At 43.1% G+C, this 19,127-nt stretch overlaps 1 protein-coding gene and 1 pseudogene across 5 annotated transcripts in view; one reads left to right on the top strand and one right to left on the bottom strand.

Moving 5' to 3' along the window:
- DGKB (diacylglycerol kinase beta) overlaps positions 1-19,127 on the top strand; it is a 418,263-nt gene that overhangs the window by 369,900 nt on the left and 29,236 nt on the right. The gene's annotated exons all lie outside the window — the stretch shown is intronic.
- On the bottom strand, positions 11,399-11,520 carry LOC128332220 (uncharacterized; annotated as a pseudogene).

The following is a 19,127-nucleotide window of genomic DNA, read 5'->3' on the forward strand; positions in this document are numbered from 1 at the left end:
TGGTCGGCCTGATTGCCGACACTCACACTCACATCCCCATTATGAATACAGTTAATATCTAGTTCACATTGAATCTAGGTTTTTTTACTCTCTGCTCCTGCTGATCTCCAAGAGACTCAACATAATTCATATGGGGTGCAACATGGGCGGGTGGGGAGTCATGTGATGTGCCTCTGGGGGGGCCCCATGAGGCAGTGGGGCCCCAAGACGACTGCCTCCCCTTGCCTAATAGTAGTTACGCCCCTGACCATAGTATCCTTCTGGAACATCTGAGGGGATGGGGGTGGGAAGCACTGCTTTGCAGTGATTCCACTCTTACTGCTCGGGCAGATTCAAGATGGTGTCTCTCGGGGACTGTTTTTCTTCTAAAACTGAACTTTGGTATGGCGTCCCTCAGGGCTCCGTATTGTGTCTGATGTTTTTCAACATCTACATGAAACCGCTGGGAGAGATCATCAGGAGATTTGGTGCAGGGTGTTATCAGTATGCTGATGACACCCAAATCAATTTCTCCATGTCAGTGTCATCAGAAGAAGGCATTACCTCCCTAAATGCCTGCCTGTGATGTGCTGGATGAGAGGTAACAAGCTGAGACTGAATCCAGATAAGATGGAGGTACTTATTGTGTGGGGTAGGATCTCGGGAGATGATTTTGATCTGCCTGTTCTGGATGGGGTCACACTTCCCCAGAAGGAACAGGTACGCAGTCTGGGGGTGCTTCTGGACACAAAACTCTCCCTGGTGTCTCAGGTTGAGGCAGTGGCCAGAGGTGCCTTCTATCAGCTTCGGCTGATACGCCAGCTGCGTCCATTTCTTGAGATAAATGACCTCAGAACAGTAGTACACCTGCTGGTCACCTCCAGACCTGACTAATGCAATGCGCTCTGTGTGGGGTTGCCTTTGTACATAGTCCGGAAACTGCAGTTGGTCCAGAATGCGATGGCCAGATTGGTCTCTGGGTTATCTTGGACAGGCCATATCACTCCTACCTTAAAACATCTACACTGGCTGCCGGTAATTTTCCAGGCAGAGTACAAGGTTTTGGTTATAACCTATAAAGCCCTAAACAGCTTGGGCCCTAGGTATTTAAGAGAACGTTTCTTTGCTATGAACCACACCGCCCATTGAGATCATCTGGAGACTTTGGTGTGCCTCCTTGGACTTCTGAAGGCCCATGGAGCACTGGAGGGCACTTTATATGGCCAGTTTTCATGTTTGTGTGTGTGTGTGTTGTTTCTAGGAACCTCAGCCAAAACTGGGTTGAGTCTGGGAACCCAACCCCCACGATCCCATAGATTCAGTGACTCATTATTTTTTGTTTTGTTACATGTACCCCCACGGATTATACAGCAGTACTGGGACCAAAAAAACCCAACTTCACATATACACCGATGGGATCTGAGCTCTTAGTAACTGATCAGGAGAGATATCTTGGGGTTGTGGTGGACAGCTCATTGCAAGTGTCGACAGAATGTGCAGCAGCTGTGAAAAAGATCGATTCTATGTGTGGAATCATTAGCATTAGGAAGGGGATAGAAAATAAAACAGTTAATATCATAATGCCCTTATACAAATCTATGGTGTGGCCACATTTAGAGTACTGTGTACAGTTCTAGTCACCATACCTCAACAAGGACATTATAGAACTGGAGAAGTTGCAGGACAATCAAGATTATCGGGCCTAGAGCACCTTCCTTATGAGGTAAGGCTACAACATCTGGGGCTTTTTAGTTTAGAAAAAAAGATGACTGAGGGGTGACATGATAGAAGTCTATAAAATTAGGCATGGTGTGAAGAGAGAGAGACATTTTTCCCCTGTGTTGGTGCTCATCATAGAGGGTTGTGCACTGAGCATGCTTGAGACAGAACTGGACATGTGATGCTGATTTCCTGTTGCCGTAGGTGTCCTAGCCCCAGGTCCAGTTCTGTCTTGCTCAAGTATAGATGTCTGTAGAGAGAGCTCTTACTTCTTTGCCGCATTTTTTGCCTTTTGGATACCTTTTCTCCACCTTTTTTCCTTCCTTCCCCATTCACTATCCAGATTGTGCGAGGGTGGGAAGGGAGCTGATCTTCTAATTCATCCTAAATTCCAGTAAATTACTTTTTTTCTGTTGCTAATTTGGCTAAATGGGCAAATCTTAAATCCCTCTGTGATGAGCTAACACAGGGAAAAAGAACCCTTCACGGTAAATCAATGTAGGGATGAGCCCGGACCGGTCCGGAGGCCATTCTGAAGGCCTCCGGATCGGTCCGGACATGAGGGCGGTCCAACGGTCCGGCACTGCTGTGGGGGGCTCTTTAAGGGCGGGGAAGGGTGTACTTACCCCCCCGCCGCGTTTCCCCTGTCGGCGCATTCATTTTGAAAAGCTTTTGGGGCGGCAGGATACCTCCCTGCCACCCCTTCCCCCAGTCATCAGCAAAAGGCTTCAAAAAGCCTTTTGCACATGCGCACGTCGCGTCTCTGTGTCACATGCGCATGCGCATCACAGAGACGTGACGTGCACGCGCGATGTGCACACGCGCAAAAGGCTTTTTGAAGCCTTTTGCTGATGACTGGGGGAAGGGGCAGCAGGGAGGTATCCTGCTGCCCCAAAATATTTTCAAAATGAACGTGCCGGCGGGGGAAACACAGTGGGGGGGGGGGTAAGTACACCCTCCCCCACCCTTAAAGAGCCCCACACACCAGTGCCGGACCGTAGCTCCACAGTTCCGTGCACATCCCTAAACCAATGTTCATCTCCCCCCCCCCATATAACACTAGAACCAGGGATCATCCCTTGAAACAATAAATTTAGGACCAACAAAAGGAAGCACTTTTTCAGACAATGCATAACTAACCTATGGAATTCTGTGCCAGAAGATGTAGTGAAAGTCACCAGCCTGGGTAAATTAGATAAATTCATCGGGGACAAGTCTATCAATGGCTACTAGTCTGAGGGCTATAGGTCACCTCCAGCCTAAGAGGCAAGATGCCACCAGTTGCAGAGGAGCAACAGCAGGAGAGAGGGCAAGCCCTCAGCTCTTGCCTGTGGGCTTCCCAGAGGCATCTGGTGGGCCAGTGTATGAAACAGAATGTCAGACTAGATAGGCCTTGGGCCTGATCTAGCCAGGATTTTATTATGTTCTTAATAGTGGTAATAGTATGTATACAGTTCTATAAGTGTCCATGGTGCCTATATTGGAATCAGTGCCTTACGTCTTAACTCATGATGTATGAGCCTAACTAATGCAGCACATGCATAAGGAGGAACTGCGGAGATACAGCATGGGTCCATGTGTAATCCTCCCAGGATCCTCTTGCTGTTGTGGAAGTGGGTCAAACTCCCCAGCTCTGGGCATCAGCTGCCTTTTTGTTGTGTCTTACAGATCACCCACAGAGCTGGGAAGTTTCACACACACGCACACTATGTCATGCATGTAGAGGGACTGGAGAAGTTGCGTGCAGGCCCCCATTGCATCCCTGCCGTTGTTCCCTATGTACATATTTCATTAGTTAGGATGTCAGTCAGTGTCATCTTGTTCTGCAGCTTTCCAGTTTTATTAAAATGATAGCAATAGCACTTACATTTATATACCACTCTATAGCTGGAAGCTCTCTAAGCGGTTTACAATGATTTAGCATATTGCCCCCCAACATTCTGGGTACTCATTTTACTGACCTCGGAAGGATGGAAGGCTGAGTCAACCTTGAGACCCTGGTCAGGATCAAACTTGTAACCTTCTGGTTACAGGGCGGCAGTTTTACCACTGCGCCACCAGGGGCTGTAGTGTTCCCCATCTCAACAGGCAAATCATAACTTCTACAGAACTTTTTAACACATACCAACGAAAATGGGTCCATTCTCTGAATTAACTCACTGCATGGTATAGTGGCCAGTAGCTAGAGAGCTAAAGGAACAACTTAGCCTTTGTCCTCCCATGTTGTTAAGCTCTGCTTTGCTTCCTTCAAATGGAGCAAATAATCAATAATACCAGCTGCAGCCGTTTCTATCCCTTTGTCAGTCAGTCATTTTCAGCTGCAAAATCAAATCCACAAAGCGTGCAGTAACTGAAATTAGCAAGACATAGATGCCTATGACACTTATACAGTGTCCCTTTAGACTCAAAAAACACTTCATGAGCTGGAAGGTAAATCTGTGTATGTCTTTCTTTAGGAATTGTTTGCATGATCAGAATTACTGGTGGTTATGCTAGAGATTATTTCACAGTGGCTATCCCAGGTTAACAACCTTTCATAGACTCTCAGGTTGCTTCAGACTCTCCTGTTGCTCACTATCTCAGGTCAATTCTGGGTCACACTGAGCTTGCTGTAAATATTCAACCTCGACCAGTTTTATCTACGTGACATTGCTGATCGTGGTATTGCTTTACAAAAACACTTAACTGAGATGGCTGCTAAATTATTCTGGGGCTCTGGACTATACTTCATTCACTTGGAGGCTGAAGCTCATTAGATGGTGGTTAAGTGATGGTTATGTGAATCTTCTCTGCACACTATTCCATAGTAATCCAATTCGCATTTTGAGACTATCTTCACCAGCTATCTCCATGTGCCAGCGGCACTTTTCCCCAGCTGCCCCGGTGCGATGCCAGCAAGTACATGGCTACTGCACATGCAAGGAGGCCATGTGTGTGCTGTCGTTGCACAGGGGCAGCTGGGGGACATTGCCAACGGCATGTGTTAGATAGCTGGGAGGAGCGCTGCTAATTCAGGAAGTGGCAGCGAGCGGCAGTGGAACAGGTATGCACCTACTCTCCTCCATTTTAAAGGGGCATGGGATGTGTTTTGAATCAAGTCTCAAAACGCTATTCGTGCACATCCCTAAAGTAGACTAACTCTTCCTAGAATTCTTAAAATTCATATATAGTAATAGGCAGTAGTGATGTCCTGGTTTTCTGAACACAAAACACTTTAGTTAACCCACATAACCTACTAAGTATTTTTGTTTGAGGTATTCAGAGTATTGGCTTCAGCTATTTATGTGACAGTTGTGTGTGGTTTGTGACACCTGTTCATCACAAAGAAGAAGGATCTCACCTGCCCTCCCCCAACAAATTCAAGACCGCTCCACATGTGATGCTCTTACAGTAATAGGTAGAATGTTACAGAGCCATTTTCTGTAATGACTAAAATAATAATTGTTGTTATTTTATTGTTATTTTATTTATTTGCATCATTGTGGAACCTCACAGCATCTTTTCATGATGCATGCTCTGTGTGTGTGTGTGTGTGTGTGTGTGTGTGTGTGTGTGTGTGTGTGTGTAAGCATAAAATCTTATGGCTATAGCAGATACATGGCACAGTTCTATATAATATGCCCTTAGAAGTTAACATGTGTAAGACAGATTTTTGGAAATTCGCAAGTATAGAAACAAACTCAGTAACTCTTAGTTTAACTATGCCATGTAAAGCAATCCTATGCATGCATATTCAGAAGTAAGTCCTACAGTGGCATTTACTCCCAGATAAGTGGGAGTAACTGTAGTTGTACTTTAGGAGTATCCCAAACTTTTGTCCCAATCTGTTTTATTTCTGCAAATGGAATGAGCACATCGGAGAGCTCTCCCAAGAAGTTTCTCAGAGTTTTTCCCATATGAATTGAGGGCAGCCATTTCATGAAAATGATCATTTCAAACCAATGTTTCAATATTGTAGACTGGATGATACAACATATTTTAAATTTGCAAGAACTCACAGGGTTTCCATCAATTTCAAAGAGAGCTGTGCATTTTTCAAGTAAAAGTCCAAATTAAAAGCCCCCCCTTTTTAGGGTGTAATTTATTTTGATCTAGAGAAGAAAAAGAATACTGAATGATGCAGTTATTAATGTGTCATTAAACATGTTCACATCACATGTCTAACTGAATTAACGGGGACAATTAATCAGTAATAAAATATGAGGAGAGGCTAGAATGCTTATTGGTTGACAAAAAGGGCCATTTCGTGTGGCAGCAAGATCATATTGAACACACATGAACACAACAGGTTTGTGATATTTTACTAGTGAGATCATTCTCATGGAAAACTGCTTCCTGCTTTGGTTACTGAGTCTTCCAAATTAGTTATATATTTTTAACAAGAATATTTGCTGAAGTATGGCTTTTATAAATGAATAGCGAGTGGCATTCTCTTTGGAATCACTATAATGTTACTAAATCACTGTCTTCAGGCAATAAAAGTTGATAATGTAAGGAACACAATTTCACATTCAACTGAATGACAAAAGCCATGTTTTTTTTATTATAGGGTGTGTTTGTGTATATGCTTGTTTAATCCTTTAGGCTTGTTTTATTGCAAACATTGTTTGCAGTGGTGAAGCCCAGCTGAATTGACTTTTTTTCCTAATTAAATGCAAAAAGAGCCATTATAGTTTGTTGAGTTGGTGATAGAAATTAATCCTGCACTAAGATGCCTGCAGAGTTTTTAATGAGTGGGGTGGGTAAAAAGGACAACAAAATAGGAAGGCTTCAGAAGAAGTAGAAGGATACACAGATGGACTAAATATGCGTATCAGAGGCATACTATGTTCTACAAACACACATAATGCTTACAGAGATCTCCACTAAGGAATTACGAACCACCAAAGAAAAATCTCTACTGTGAATATCACCTTTAATGTTCCATGAACAAGGTACAAGTGATTGATATGATAAGTGCATTCATATGTAATGGGAAATTCGAATTGAAGGAGCAAGTGGTTGCCAAACCTGTACGTCTGAACGTGTGAAACCTTGGATCCATCTGAAAAGTGACTAGAGGTTTTCCTTGCCAAACTCCAGTTTGAAACCTTGGTTGTAGCAAGTTTACATAGAAAAATAAATAATACATAAATAAGATGTATTATTTATTTTTCTATGTAAACCACTTTGAGAACTTTGGTTGAAGAGTGGTATATAAATATTCTTCTTCATCATCGTCGTCGTCGTCGTAATAGTAAGCTTCATCCTGAGTGGTGCCCAAGACCTAGTGTGAGATGTCAGAGTTGCAGAACCATTGGGGAACAGTGACCATAGTGTGATCCAATTCCGCATATATGTAAGTGGAGAATTGTCAAGGAAGTCCAACATAGATGCATTGGACTTCAGAAGAGGAAATTTATTTAAAAAAATAAAAAATGAGACTGGTAAAAAGGAAGCTGAAAAGAAAGTCAGGAGGGTTGAATCACTCCAGAAAGAATGGAACTTATTTAAGACCACAATAATAGAAACTCAGTTGGAATGTATACCAAGAAGGAGGAAAGGTACCACCAAATTCAGGAGGACACCAGCATGGCTAACAAGTAGAGTCAGGGAAGCTATAAAAGAGAAAAAGACTTCCTTCAGAAAATGGAAGTCCTACTGAAATGAAGAGAACGGGAAGGAACATAAACTCTGGCAAAAGCAATGCAAGGAGACAATAAGGGATGCAAAAAGAGTTTTGAGGAACATATAGCTAGAAATGTCAAGGAGTATAATAAAAACTCCTTTAAATATATCAGAAGCAGAAAACCTGCCAGGGAGGTGGTTGGACCCTTAGATGATAAGGGTGTGAGAGGAGTTATTAAGAAGGATAAGGAGATTGCAGAGAAGCTGAATGAATTCTTTGCATCTGTCTTCACAGCGGAGGATACTGACCATATAACGTCTCTGGAACTGAGCTTCTCAGGCTTGGTGGCTGAAGAACTGGACCAATTTGAGATGATGAGGAAAGATGTTCTAAACTGTTTTGAAAAACTAAAAATTAACAAATTGCCAGGGCCAGATGGCATCAACCCAAGAGTTCTGAAGGAACTCAAATGTGAACTTGCTGGTCATCTAGCAAAAATATGTAACGTGTTCCTACATTCAGGCTCTGTACTAGAGGACTGGAAAGTAGCTAATGTAAGTCCGATTTTCAATAAGGGATCCAGCGGGGATCTGGGAAATTACAGGCCAGTTAGCATAACTTGGGTGCCAGGTAAATTGATGGAAAGCCTACATAACGACACAGTTTTTAAACATATAGAAGAACAGGCCCTGCTGAAGGAGAACCAGCATGGCTTCTGCAAGGGCAAGTCTTGCCTCACTAATCTTTTTGAGTTCTTTGGGTGTCATGTGGATAAAGGTGTTCCTGTTGATTGTATACTTGGACTTCCAGAAAGCTTTTGACAGTGTTCCCCACCAAAGGCTCTTGAGTAAACTTGGCAGCCATGGGATAAGGGGACAGGTTCATGTGTGGATCAATAACTGATTGAAGGACAGGAAACAGAGGGCAGGAATAAAAGGACAGAAGTGGGTCCCCCAGGGATCTGTACTGGGACCAGTGCTCTTTAACTTGTCCATTTAATGATCTAGAACAGGGTTTCTCAATGTGTGGGTCCCCAGAAGTTATTAGACTTCAACTCCCATAATCCCCAGCCCCAGTGGCCTTTGGTTAGGAATTATGGGAGTTGAAGTCCAGTTACATCTGGGGACCCACACATTGAGAATCCCTGATCTAGAAGTTGGGATAAGCAGCAAAGAGGCCAAATTTGCAGATGACACTAAACTATTTAGGGTAGTGAAATCCAAAATGGATTGTGAGGAACTAAGTGCTACTAGTCTGGTGGCTATAGGCCATCTCCAGCCTCAGAGACACGATGCCTCTCAATACCACTTGCAGGGGAGCAACATCAGGAGAGAGGGCATGCCCTCACCTCTTGCCTGTGGGCTTCTCAGAGGCGTCTGGTGGGCCACTTTGTGAAAATAGATTCTAGACTACATAGGCCTTGGATCTGATCCAGCAGGGCTTTCTTATATTATTAGGTTAGTTAGGTAACATTCAGCTCTTATGGAACACTAATATTCTGAGAGGATATTCATAACTCTGAAAAACAGGCTTATTTGTAGAATGAGGGAATGTGCATCCAGTATGAGCACATGGACCCCTGTTCACTGGGCACTTTTCAAAGTGATGTCTCTGTTATATTTGGCAGGGGGACAGCAACTGCCTCTGTTTATTCCAGCGTACTGTCTCTCCAGTGGCTGTTGCTGCTGGCAGTGTGTATGTGGGTGTGCGTGCCACATGAGAGAGAGAGAATTGTGAGAACCTTTGGCACAGGGACCAGTTTTCTCATAGCTTTTGCTATGTAAAACACTGTGAACTTTTTTTTTCCAAATGTGGTACAGTATATGCATGCCAATAATAATATGTTGAAGTAATTATTTGAATATAATACCATGTGCCCAAGTACTAACTATCTGGGCTAAACTGCTATTGCTGACCAACATTCAGAAACCTTAGCACTGTTGCAGTTAAAGAGCCAAATCTCTGGATCCCTCTAGGAGTGAGGATTGGGTGCATGACCTGCTTGAGTTAGCGGCCCATGAAAAATGGGCCCTTGTAAAAGTAAAAGTAAATAAATCAGATAAATGGTCAGAAATCTGGGACAACTTCTTTGAGCTATTTTTAGAATATTCTTAGAATAAAAACCCCTCTGATTTACCCACATCCAGGAGAGTTGGTCTTGTGGTAGCAAGCATGACTTGTCCCCTTAGCTAAGCAGGGTTTACCCTGGTTGTATATGAATGGGAGACTAGAAGTGTGAGCACTGCAAGATATTCCCCTCAGGGGATGGAGCTGCTCTGGGAAGAGCAGAACGTTCCAAGTTCCCTCCCTGGCTTCTCCAAGATAGGGCTGAGAGAGATTCCTGCCTGCAACCTTGGAGAAGCCGCTGCCAGTCTGTGAAGACAATACTGAGCTAGATAGACCAATGGTCTGACTCAGTATATGGCAGCTTCCTATGTTCCTATGTACTAGTACAATGGTGAGCATCCCTTCGCCTCTTCCCTCCCTCCCTTTCTGCTCTCCTTCTCCCTCTTTCTCTTTCCCTCTATCTCTCCTTCCCCCCCCCATCCCTCCCACAACCAGCGCTGACTCGGGAAGCGAAGGTTGGGCTTGGGGGCAGGGCTGGGGAAGGGGGATGATGTTTGTAAAATACAAAATGTCGAAAAACATTAAATAATTTTTTTTAAGAGCCAAGAAGAAAGGACATTGTGATGAAGTAATTACATGACCGCTCAATTACATATCCAAACTCAGCTCACATTTCCTCAGCCTACATCTCAGCCCACTTTTGGAGTCATAGTGAATTGGCTCTGAAATTCCTGTGAACAAAACTTGTGGGCAAGGAAGATGAATGAGCTCTGAAACCGAGAATCTGTAGAATGATTCTGTGGACATTATGCAGCAATTAGATGATATTTTTATTGTAGGTTTTCTAAAAGAGAAAACTAGAGGCATCAATGGTATCAAGGCTCTGTCTTGGCCAAATGCCTAGAATTTCAGAATTCATTGCAAAATAAAGAACACCAAGTTCTACAGATGGAAAAAGCAATAGATTTGTTAATATTGTTGTTACCACTGCTACTCTCTTCTGAAATAAAGAGACAAATTGGGCCTATTTTAGACAAGAGTATTACAATTGTCTTTAATGACCAACTTCTACTTCATTTCGGAGAAATTGCCTTGTTGCCTGTGCTACAACATACTAACAAGTCTTCTGTCACCTTAAGGATTAATTGATCTGAACATGAGAATTTGCGAGAAGAGCTTATTTCATCATATGCATGGGGAGCAGGATGTCTACACACACCTCAATACATACGTGCAACACAATGTAAATGATACAACTTTAGACATAATGCACACACAATGTACATAGTACCACACAATGAAGTACAGCACAGGATATACCCCATACAACATGCCACACAACCCAACATGCCACAGATATACCTCATACAAGACAACTCTGAATAATCCATGACCTCCTTAAGACAACCCTTTGTGTACGTCACATAGAACATGGACAGCATTTGTACATAGACTGGAATCTTTGGTGCATTTATCTAAAAATAATGCAGCCACAGATTGCTTTTAAAGATTAGATGGTCATACAGTTCAATGCCATGCAGAGTTTGATACAGCTCAGTTAGTTGCTTTTTAAATAGAATATTTATCTTGGTGTTCATCCAACAAGCACAGGATAACATTTTTGGTTCTGCTCCCTTCCCATTTTATCCTTAGAGCTTCCATGTAAGGTTGGGATAGACTGAGATGTAATGGATGGCCCAGAGTCACTCAATGAAATTCATTGCTGAGCTGAGATCTGAATACATGTCTCAATCCATTGATGATGCTAAGGCATTCTGTAACTATGTACAGTGTACATGGCTACAAAACCTTGCAAAAGTTTCCTCCAGTGATATTTATTTCTCCAAAGGCCATACTAATGGTTAGTGAGGGGAAGAGTTGATTAGTGTATTGGTGTAAGGGGTGAGGCTTGCTGGTTAGCATTGTAAGCTTCTACATTGTAGACAGTTTCCGAGCACCTGAATAGGGCTGCTCTAGGCCTTACGCTGTACTGAGTTTCATGGGGTTAGGTGTGTGGCAAAATCTTCATAGCATATGACTGATAAGTAGGTGTAATGCTATCTTCATCTGAAATTTTATACATGAGATTTCTAAAATAGAAATGTTACATACTACACTTGATCTTAGCCAAAAGGCTGAGAAGCGACATAGAATTTTTGTTACATCAGATTTTTTTTTAATGGGAATTTGTTATGGTGCAAAACATTCATTCATTCATTCATTCATTCATTTATTATATTTGTACATTAGCCCAAACTTCCTTCTTTTGGTTTACAGCAACACAAAACAAATTAAAACAGCAACTAAAACCTTAAAACAATATAAAACCAAAGTTTAGTTAAGAAGCTTTGGTGAATAAATGTGTCTTTAGATACTTGTTGTCAGAGATGGGGGGGGGGCTCTTATTTCAGCAGGGAGCACAATCCAGAGTCTCGAGGCGGCAACAGAGAAGGTCCATCCCTGTGTAGCTACCAGACGAGCTGGTGGCAACTGCAGATGAGACAGTATAGCTCTTTTAGTATAGGAGTAATATGGTCTCCAAGATGACCCAGAGACCAGCCTGGCTGCTGCATTCTGTACAAAAACACAATTTATGGACTACGTACAAAGACAGCCTCACATAGAGTGCATTGCAGTAGTCATGTCTGGAGGTTACCAGAATATGTACCACTGTTCTGAAGTTCTTTATCTCAAGAAACGAACACAGCTGGCATATCAGCCAAAGCTGATAGAAAGCACCTCTGGCTATCGCCTCAACCTGGGACATCAGGGAGAGGTTTAGATCCAGAAGCACCCCCAGACCGCATAGCTGTTCCGGGAAAGTGTGACCCATCCAGAACAGGCAGATCAAAATTGGCTCCCAAGTTCCTACCCCACACATTAAGTGCCTCCCTCTATCTCGATTCAGTTTCAGTTTGCTATCCCTCTGCCTCCAGGCAGGCATTTAGGGAGGTTATGTCTTCTCCTGATGATGTTGACATGGAGAAATAGATTTGAGTGTAATCAGCATACTGATAACACCTTGCATCAAATCTCTTGATGATCTCTCCCAGCAGTTTCATGTAGATGTTAAAAAGTATTGGAGGCAATATAGAGCCCTGGGGAACTATGAAAGTTCATGTTTTGAAGAGCAACGGTCTCCATCTTGAATCTGCCCAAGAGTTAGAAGTAGAGCCACTGCAAAGCAATGCCTCCCACCCACCCCAACCCCCTCAGATGTTCCAGAAGGATACTATAGTTGATAGTATTGAAAGCATCTGAAAGATCCAAAAGGACCAACAGAGTCACCCTCTGTCAATTTCTAATTGGAGACTATCCATCAGGCCAACCAAGGCAGTCTACACTCCATAACCTGCCCAAAAGCCAGTTTGAAATTGGTTTAGATAATCAGTTTCCTCCAAAACTGCCTGGGAGGCCACCATGCAATCAATTACCTTGCCCAACCATGGATGGTTGGAGACAGACCTATAGTTGCTTAACCCTGAGGGATCCAACTCAGGGTTCTTCAGAAAAGGTCTAATAATTGCTTCCTTAAGACAAGGAGGCATCTTGCCCTCCTTCAGAGAAGCATTTATAATATATACCAGGCCTTTTACAACAATAGATCCAATAACCGTCTCAAGCAGACCATCCTAATAGTCCCCTCACCCATATGGAGGTGGGACATGGTTGTGAGTCCCACATTAACCAGATGGTGGTCTATCATGACAATGGGGAAATCTCAGGAGTCCCCACCCATGGAACACCACCCTGATCGGAGTAAAAGACCAGATCAAGCATGTGTCCAGCCACATGTGTGCGTCCCAGGACCTGCCCATAGTTGTCATGGCCATTTTGAACTTCTGAGCCACCCCTGACAAATTGGTCTCAAAGTAAACATTGCAGTCCCCCACCACCATAAGCCTGGGAGATTCCAACACCAAGACCAAGTCCATCAGCTCAGTTAGGTCCATTGGGCAGAGGGGTGATCAGTATACCAACAAAAGTTGCAGTCTATTCCTGGTCCCCAAATCTAAGTGCCCACCCACATTTGATATGGTCAGACATCATATTACATGCTTTATATTACATGTAATATCTTTGAGATTAGTTTTAAAGTCATCTCAAGAAAAGCAGTTGCATTTTACTTCTGTTGAATCTCAACATGCTCACTCCAAATGGTATTCCATTTCAGAAATACTAGAAAAAATAATGGAGGAGGCTATAATAAGAAATGTAATAAGAAAAAAAGATAAATATCAAGGAATTAAGATATACATTTGCAGTAGGTTGTTTCATTTAAAATCAGCCCTTTATCATTTTGCACATAGCATTAGTATAAGCAGGTATCAATTATTTATATTTATTATTGTCTATGTATTCAGATTATTTACAAAACACATCACCAAATTCAAGAGATCTAACTTTTTTATTTTGTCTTTTAATTTTTGTTAGTTAAAAAAAAAATAGGAAGCTTGGTGGATGGTTAGGAGGAGAATTTCAGTGGCCAAGAGAATAAAATGCTGTTTTGGTTTAAATGAAGTGATAACAGAGTAGATAATAACACTGCACCTTTTGCAAAAGCACAAATATTTTGTTCTCTTTGCATAATTGATTTTTGTGGCCCTGAACTTGGAAACGATTCAAGATAGCTTTTGCAACTTTACTACAGAAATAATAGTAGCAATGCAAGATGACTTTTGCATTGTAATTACTGAAATAATGGTGTCTCCCCACAGATCAAATCATTTGAGAAGAACTAAACATGTATGAACAGGACCTTGCTTCGTCTAGAACAGCAATCACAGTTACTATGAACTTAAGAATGCGTATTGCTGCCACTCTTATGAATGGGAACTTTCCATAGCATTCATTGGCTTACATGTGCCACAGTGCATTTCAGCAATGGTGCTGTCGATCACCATTTTGTTTATTTATTTATTTTATTTATTGTTAAATTTATACCTTGCCTTTCATTAAGAAAATCCCAAGGCGGTTCACAATAAAATTTAAAGACAAGATTATTAAAAAGACACATTAAAATATTGAGCTAAAAAAATATAAAAACAAATCTGATTTTAAAGTTTAGTTTAGAATGAGACAGGAAATGACCCTATGATACAAGCAACATTTCCTACCTCATTCTTATCTTTAAAAAATGGCAAGCAGCAGCTGACCATTGGATACCTTTTCAGAAGTTACAGCAATGGCTCTTTTAAAAAAGCCCAGCAACATCACTTTCCCCACCCAAAACTCCTGGTTATTAATGGGGAATGAGCAAGTGATTAGGTCCTAGATTTGAATATGACCCTGGCCAGGTCCTGATAATTACTTTGCACAGAACTCCAACGAACAAGAGCAATATCCCAAAATCAACAAGAAACTGTCCATTTTCAGTGGGTGTTTCAAGTACAAACTCTTCTTTAGCAGCAGAAAATCATGAAAATAGCTACTGCAGAAAGTTCTGCAATCATTACCTAAGCCTGTCATGTTTCCTGGCATGTTTCTCCCAGACCCTAAAGTTATCCAATTTTACCTCATAAAATTTTACCTTGTAAATGGTATCTCGCTTCCACAATACTTTGAATTCTCTCTCTCTCTCTCTCTCTCTCTCATATTTTATACCGCCTGGTATATACATTTCTAAACGGTGTACAAATAACAATTATAATGTAACATTCCATTTTTAAAGGAAAAAGAAAATGTAGTCCAGTTCTAGTGTTTGCTTAACAACTAAGAGTCCTCAAGCTTTTAACTCTACTGACGAATACTGTTGTTTGTGTATGCAAATCTTACCTTCCTTTAAGCAGACCAAGGAATATTTTAAAGTTTTGATGGTACGGATTAATTATGTTGGGGGAAAATATTGTGACTTCCATCTTCAAACTCAGAGCCAGTACTGGAGGACTAACCCTTCCACATCACCATTGCAGAGCCAGATGTAAAAACATAAATACTCTAGTATGTGACGCTAGGAGTATAGGAGATAATCTGATGCGCACAGATGTTTGCAGTCAAGATTTCTCAAGCTCTCCTGACATTTCCTTTGCACCTGGCACTGGAGGTGTCAGCCATGCCAGTTTAGTCCCCCAACACAGATGTTCTTCTTGTGCTACTTTGTATGTGTAACATTTAGGTTGCTGCTCAGCTCAGCACAGCACACAAACACTGTAATCCAAAGACCACCCATTTATTCGTGCACCTGCATCATCCACTTCCTTTCATTCTTTTCAAACTATTGCAAGTTGCCTCCTGCACTTCTGGACCTAGTGCAGAGGCCAATATTTTTAAAAGGAAAGGTAAAAATGTTCCGCTGGCTTTCCTGTCGATGGGTATCAGATACTCTGGATACTCTATTTAGAAAAATATTTTACTCTGCATCTCGTATAGAGTCATAATGAATAAGTCTCTAAGTTGCAGAGGACACAAAGCATCGCAGCTACATTATTGTCTTGATTTATAAGAAGCATTATTTTAAAGGCCTCTATTCTCTGATCAGAGCCCTTGAAATACAAATACAGTGCAGGAAAGCACTTGTCCACGTACTTAACTTTAAGCACATAAATAGCCTCATTGAAGCCAGCAACATTAAGCATGTATTTACGCCTAAAGTACAGCCCTTGGAATCGATTATTTCAATATTTTGCCAAAAAAAAAGAAAAAAGAAAAAAAGGAATCCTGCCAAATATTATCGAGCAATCTTTTCTATTCACTGTTACCAGCAGGGGGTACAGAATCCTGCCACCATTTTTTTCTTATTAGAATAAATTATGTAAATTAGACAATTTCACCTAAACTTTACTCATCAGCATAATTTAGGGTAGCTTTACATGGGTGTTTGAATTGCCCTCATGGTGTTTTTCTTCTCTATGTGATACTTCCCTCTGAAGCTTCCTCCCACGTTTAATGTTATGGAATGGAAAGGTTTGCATTTGTGGTTACCTGTGTCAGTAGCGTGTCACATGAGCCTATCTGCAGAAGTGGAAAGGTAAGAGTAGCTCAATGCCAAAATTGGGGGCATGTAGAATTTAATCTGAGCATTTCTGAGCTGGGGTAGAAGAAGAGGTTCACTGAACTGTATGTACATAAGGCTCAGGAAGTGGGTGGATGGGGTGTGTGTGTGTGTGTGTGTGTGTGTGTGTGTGTGTGTGTGTGTAACTACAAAATATTTCTAATTTTTAAAGTTGTGATTGTCAGGATTCTGCAACACACCTTATTTTTAATTCTCCATTGTATGTCAGTTAACCTAGTCGGGCAACTGTTGGGATCCGTGGAACGAACGGCAGGGGTCCCACAGCTGACTAAAGGCACCTGGTGACTGAAATGCTGCCATCTTAATTCAGTCTGCACCTGATCAGAGAGTAAGGACTTCTTATAGTGTCCAAGAGATGTGTGATTCTAATACAAAATAGAGCATACATGGTGCAGAGTGACTATGGCTGCCCTCTGAAGTGTCCCAAACTGGCTGGACAGCTAGCCAATCATTGCAGCTCTGGGAAAGTCAGATTAGCAGCACCAGCACCAGTCGTGGCTGGTACGGGCAGGACAGGAGAGCAGTAAACAAGTACCTTCCTACATATCAGCCAGTTGCTCTCAGGTGGTGGCAGCTGGCAGAACTGGGTGCAAATCTGAAAATGTCAGGTTAACAGCAACAGGAATGTCCGGTACGGGTGGGACAGGATGGCAGCAAATGAGCCCACAGGTGTGGTTCATTCCCTCTCTCTTCATTCTGCCTTGTCTCACTCATCACCCCGTTAATCCCAGGCACACAGTAGCCAAAACAAGACAGAGCGGGGAGGGGAGAGGAGGGTGGGAATTAGCTGTAGCTGTGGCTCATGTATCCCCCCCCCTTGTCTCACCTGTACCAGCCACTACTGAGCAGCGCCTATGACAGTGCTGGTGGGGGGGAGCACTGACAGGCAAGGAGGGGTGTGAGTGAGTGAGCTAGTGAGAAGACCTTGAGAGCTTGGTTCCCTGTCAGTTTCTGCCTGCAACTGCTATGCTCTTTATCTTTCTGCTCTGTGAGGTTTGGGCTCCAGCAGAAGTAACTGGCCTGGAGATATTATGGACCCACTTATAGGCTTCCTATGTTTATGCAAGAGACAGCAGAGATCCTACTTCAGGTCTCTTGCCCTGATGCTGGCCCTTTTTCAGCTGATTAGCATAATAGAGAAGGCAAGATGTTTGTCCCAAACCTACCTACCTACCTTCCTTCCTTCCCTTATTAATTATATTTATCCGCCGCTTAATTTTCCAGTGACCTCGAAGCGGTTCCCTTGCCGTATTCGTCATCACAGTGTGGTGGCCTTCCCCTCTTGACCACCTCCCCCCGCCCCCCAGATCCCAGTGCAGAACTCTCAGTCCAGTGGGGCTGCATCCAGACTCAGGTGGCTTCTCCAGCATACCCAAGCAAATGTTATATATGTTCCTGAGGGCTGCAAAGGCAAGTCAGTGCATATGTGTGGATCTCTGCAAACAGCTTTTTCAAGCCCACCTTGAAAATGTTGAGTACATTCAGAGGGGGCAGGCAAGGTTTAAAAGTATGAACAATGCTAGTTCAAAAATGTATCTCCCTAGATGAGAGGACACTAAGGACACCCTTAGTGGGTGAGAGGACACTAAGGACACCCCTTTGCTAGTGGTGCTACATGTACTGGTGATCCTGCTTTGTTTCATTGAGTAAGGATGAGTGTGACATAAAATACCTGCAGCCATTCCACATCCCAAGTAGAGGGGTAGAAAAAAAGTAGAGCTTACAATATGATAAGAGCATACAGCTCTCTCTCACCATTTGTGAGCTGGCCTGCTTCAGGCTCACTGAGGGGTTCCAGCCTCTCCCCCTTTCCTACCCATTCATGTGGCAGCTGTTGCAGATGGAGTTCCAGTGACATTGACCTTTCACACCAACTATCCCAACGACCACTAGGGGCATTGGGAGTAGAGGTAGTTAGTGAGGGTCTCCTTACCTGTCTCTGCTTGCCTCTACTCTATGACCAGAGACTCTCCTACCCCTGGACCATAGGGCCCTGGCCTGTGGCCTCCAAGGTCCAGTGGCCTCCAAAGGCCCGAGGGGCCTCCCACGACCATGAGCCCCTCATCACTCCGTGAGCTCCTGCCACCACCTCAAGGCCGAACCATCAATTTTTGCCAGTATTCTAGCCACCATGTATGTGGCCGGGGAGTGGCAGCTGAGCCGGTGGGTGGAGCGGGAGCAGCCACTGGGCTGACTGTCCGCTCAGTGGTCGCTGAAGCGAACAGTCAGCCCAGCGGCCACTCCCGCTCTGCCTGCCACTGCCACAGGAAGGAGGCCTGCTCAGGCTCCCCCCCCACCCCCAACCACACAAATGGTGGCTAGAATACTTGTAAAGATCAGCGGTTCAGGCTCACGGTGGCAGCAGCAACAGCGGGGGCGGGGCTCACAACAGTGGCGGGGGGGTCATAGCAGGGGCAGTCCAGACGCCCAAATTACCTAGGTGCATCACTGTCTATGATCCCAGCTTTGACTCCTCAGGTACTTCCTGAGTTGAGTCAGTCCTCTTCCTTTCCTCTAGAGATAAGATGGAAACATCTCTCTATTTATTCATTATGTAGCTATTAAATAGGATTAGGTCTTTCCTATCCTAATGTATTTCACCAATAAACTAGTTAAGTAATTTAGATTTTACAGTGCTCTTCCATGCATGTTCATTGAATAGCCACAACAACTAGCATCCACATTCTGTAACTGGATTGGAAGCTTTCCATAGCACTTTCCATAGCACCTAAAGGGAAAGGT

The sequence above is a fragment of the Hemicordylus capensis genome, chromosome 6 (genome assembly GCF_027244095.1).
Source record: "Hemicordylus capensis ecotype Gifberg chromosome 6, rHemCap1.1.pri, whole genome shotgun sequence".
In the NCBI taxonomy this organism is placed as follows: domain Eukaryota; kingdom Metazoa; phylum Chordata; class Lepidosauria; order Squamata; family Cordylidae; genus Hemicordylus; species Hemicordylus capensis.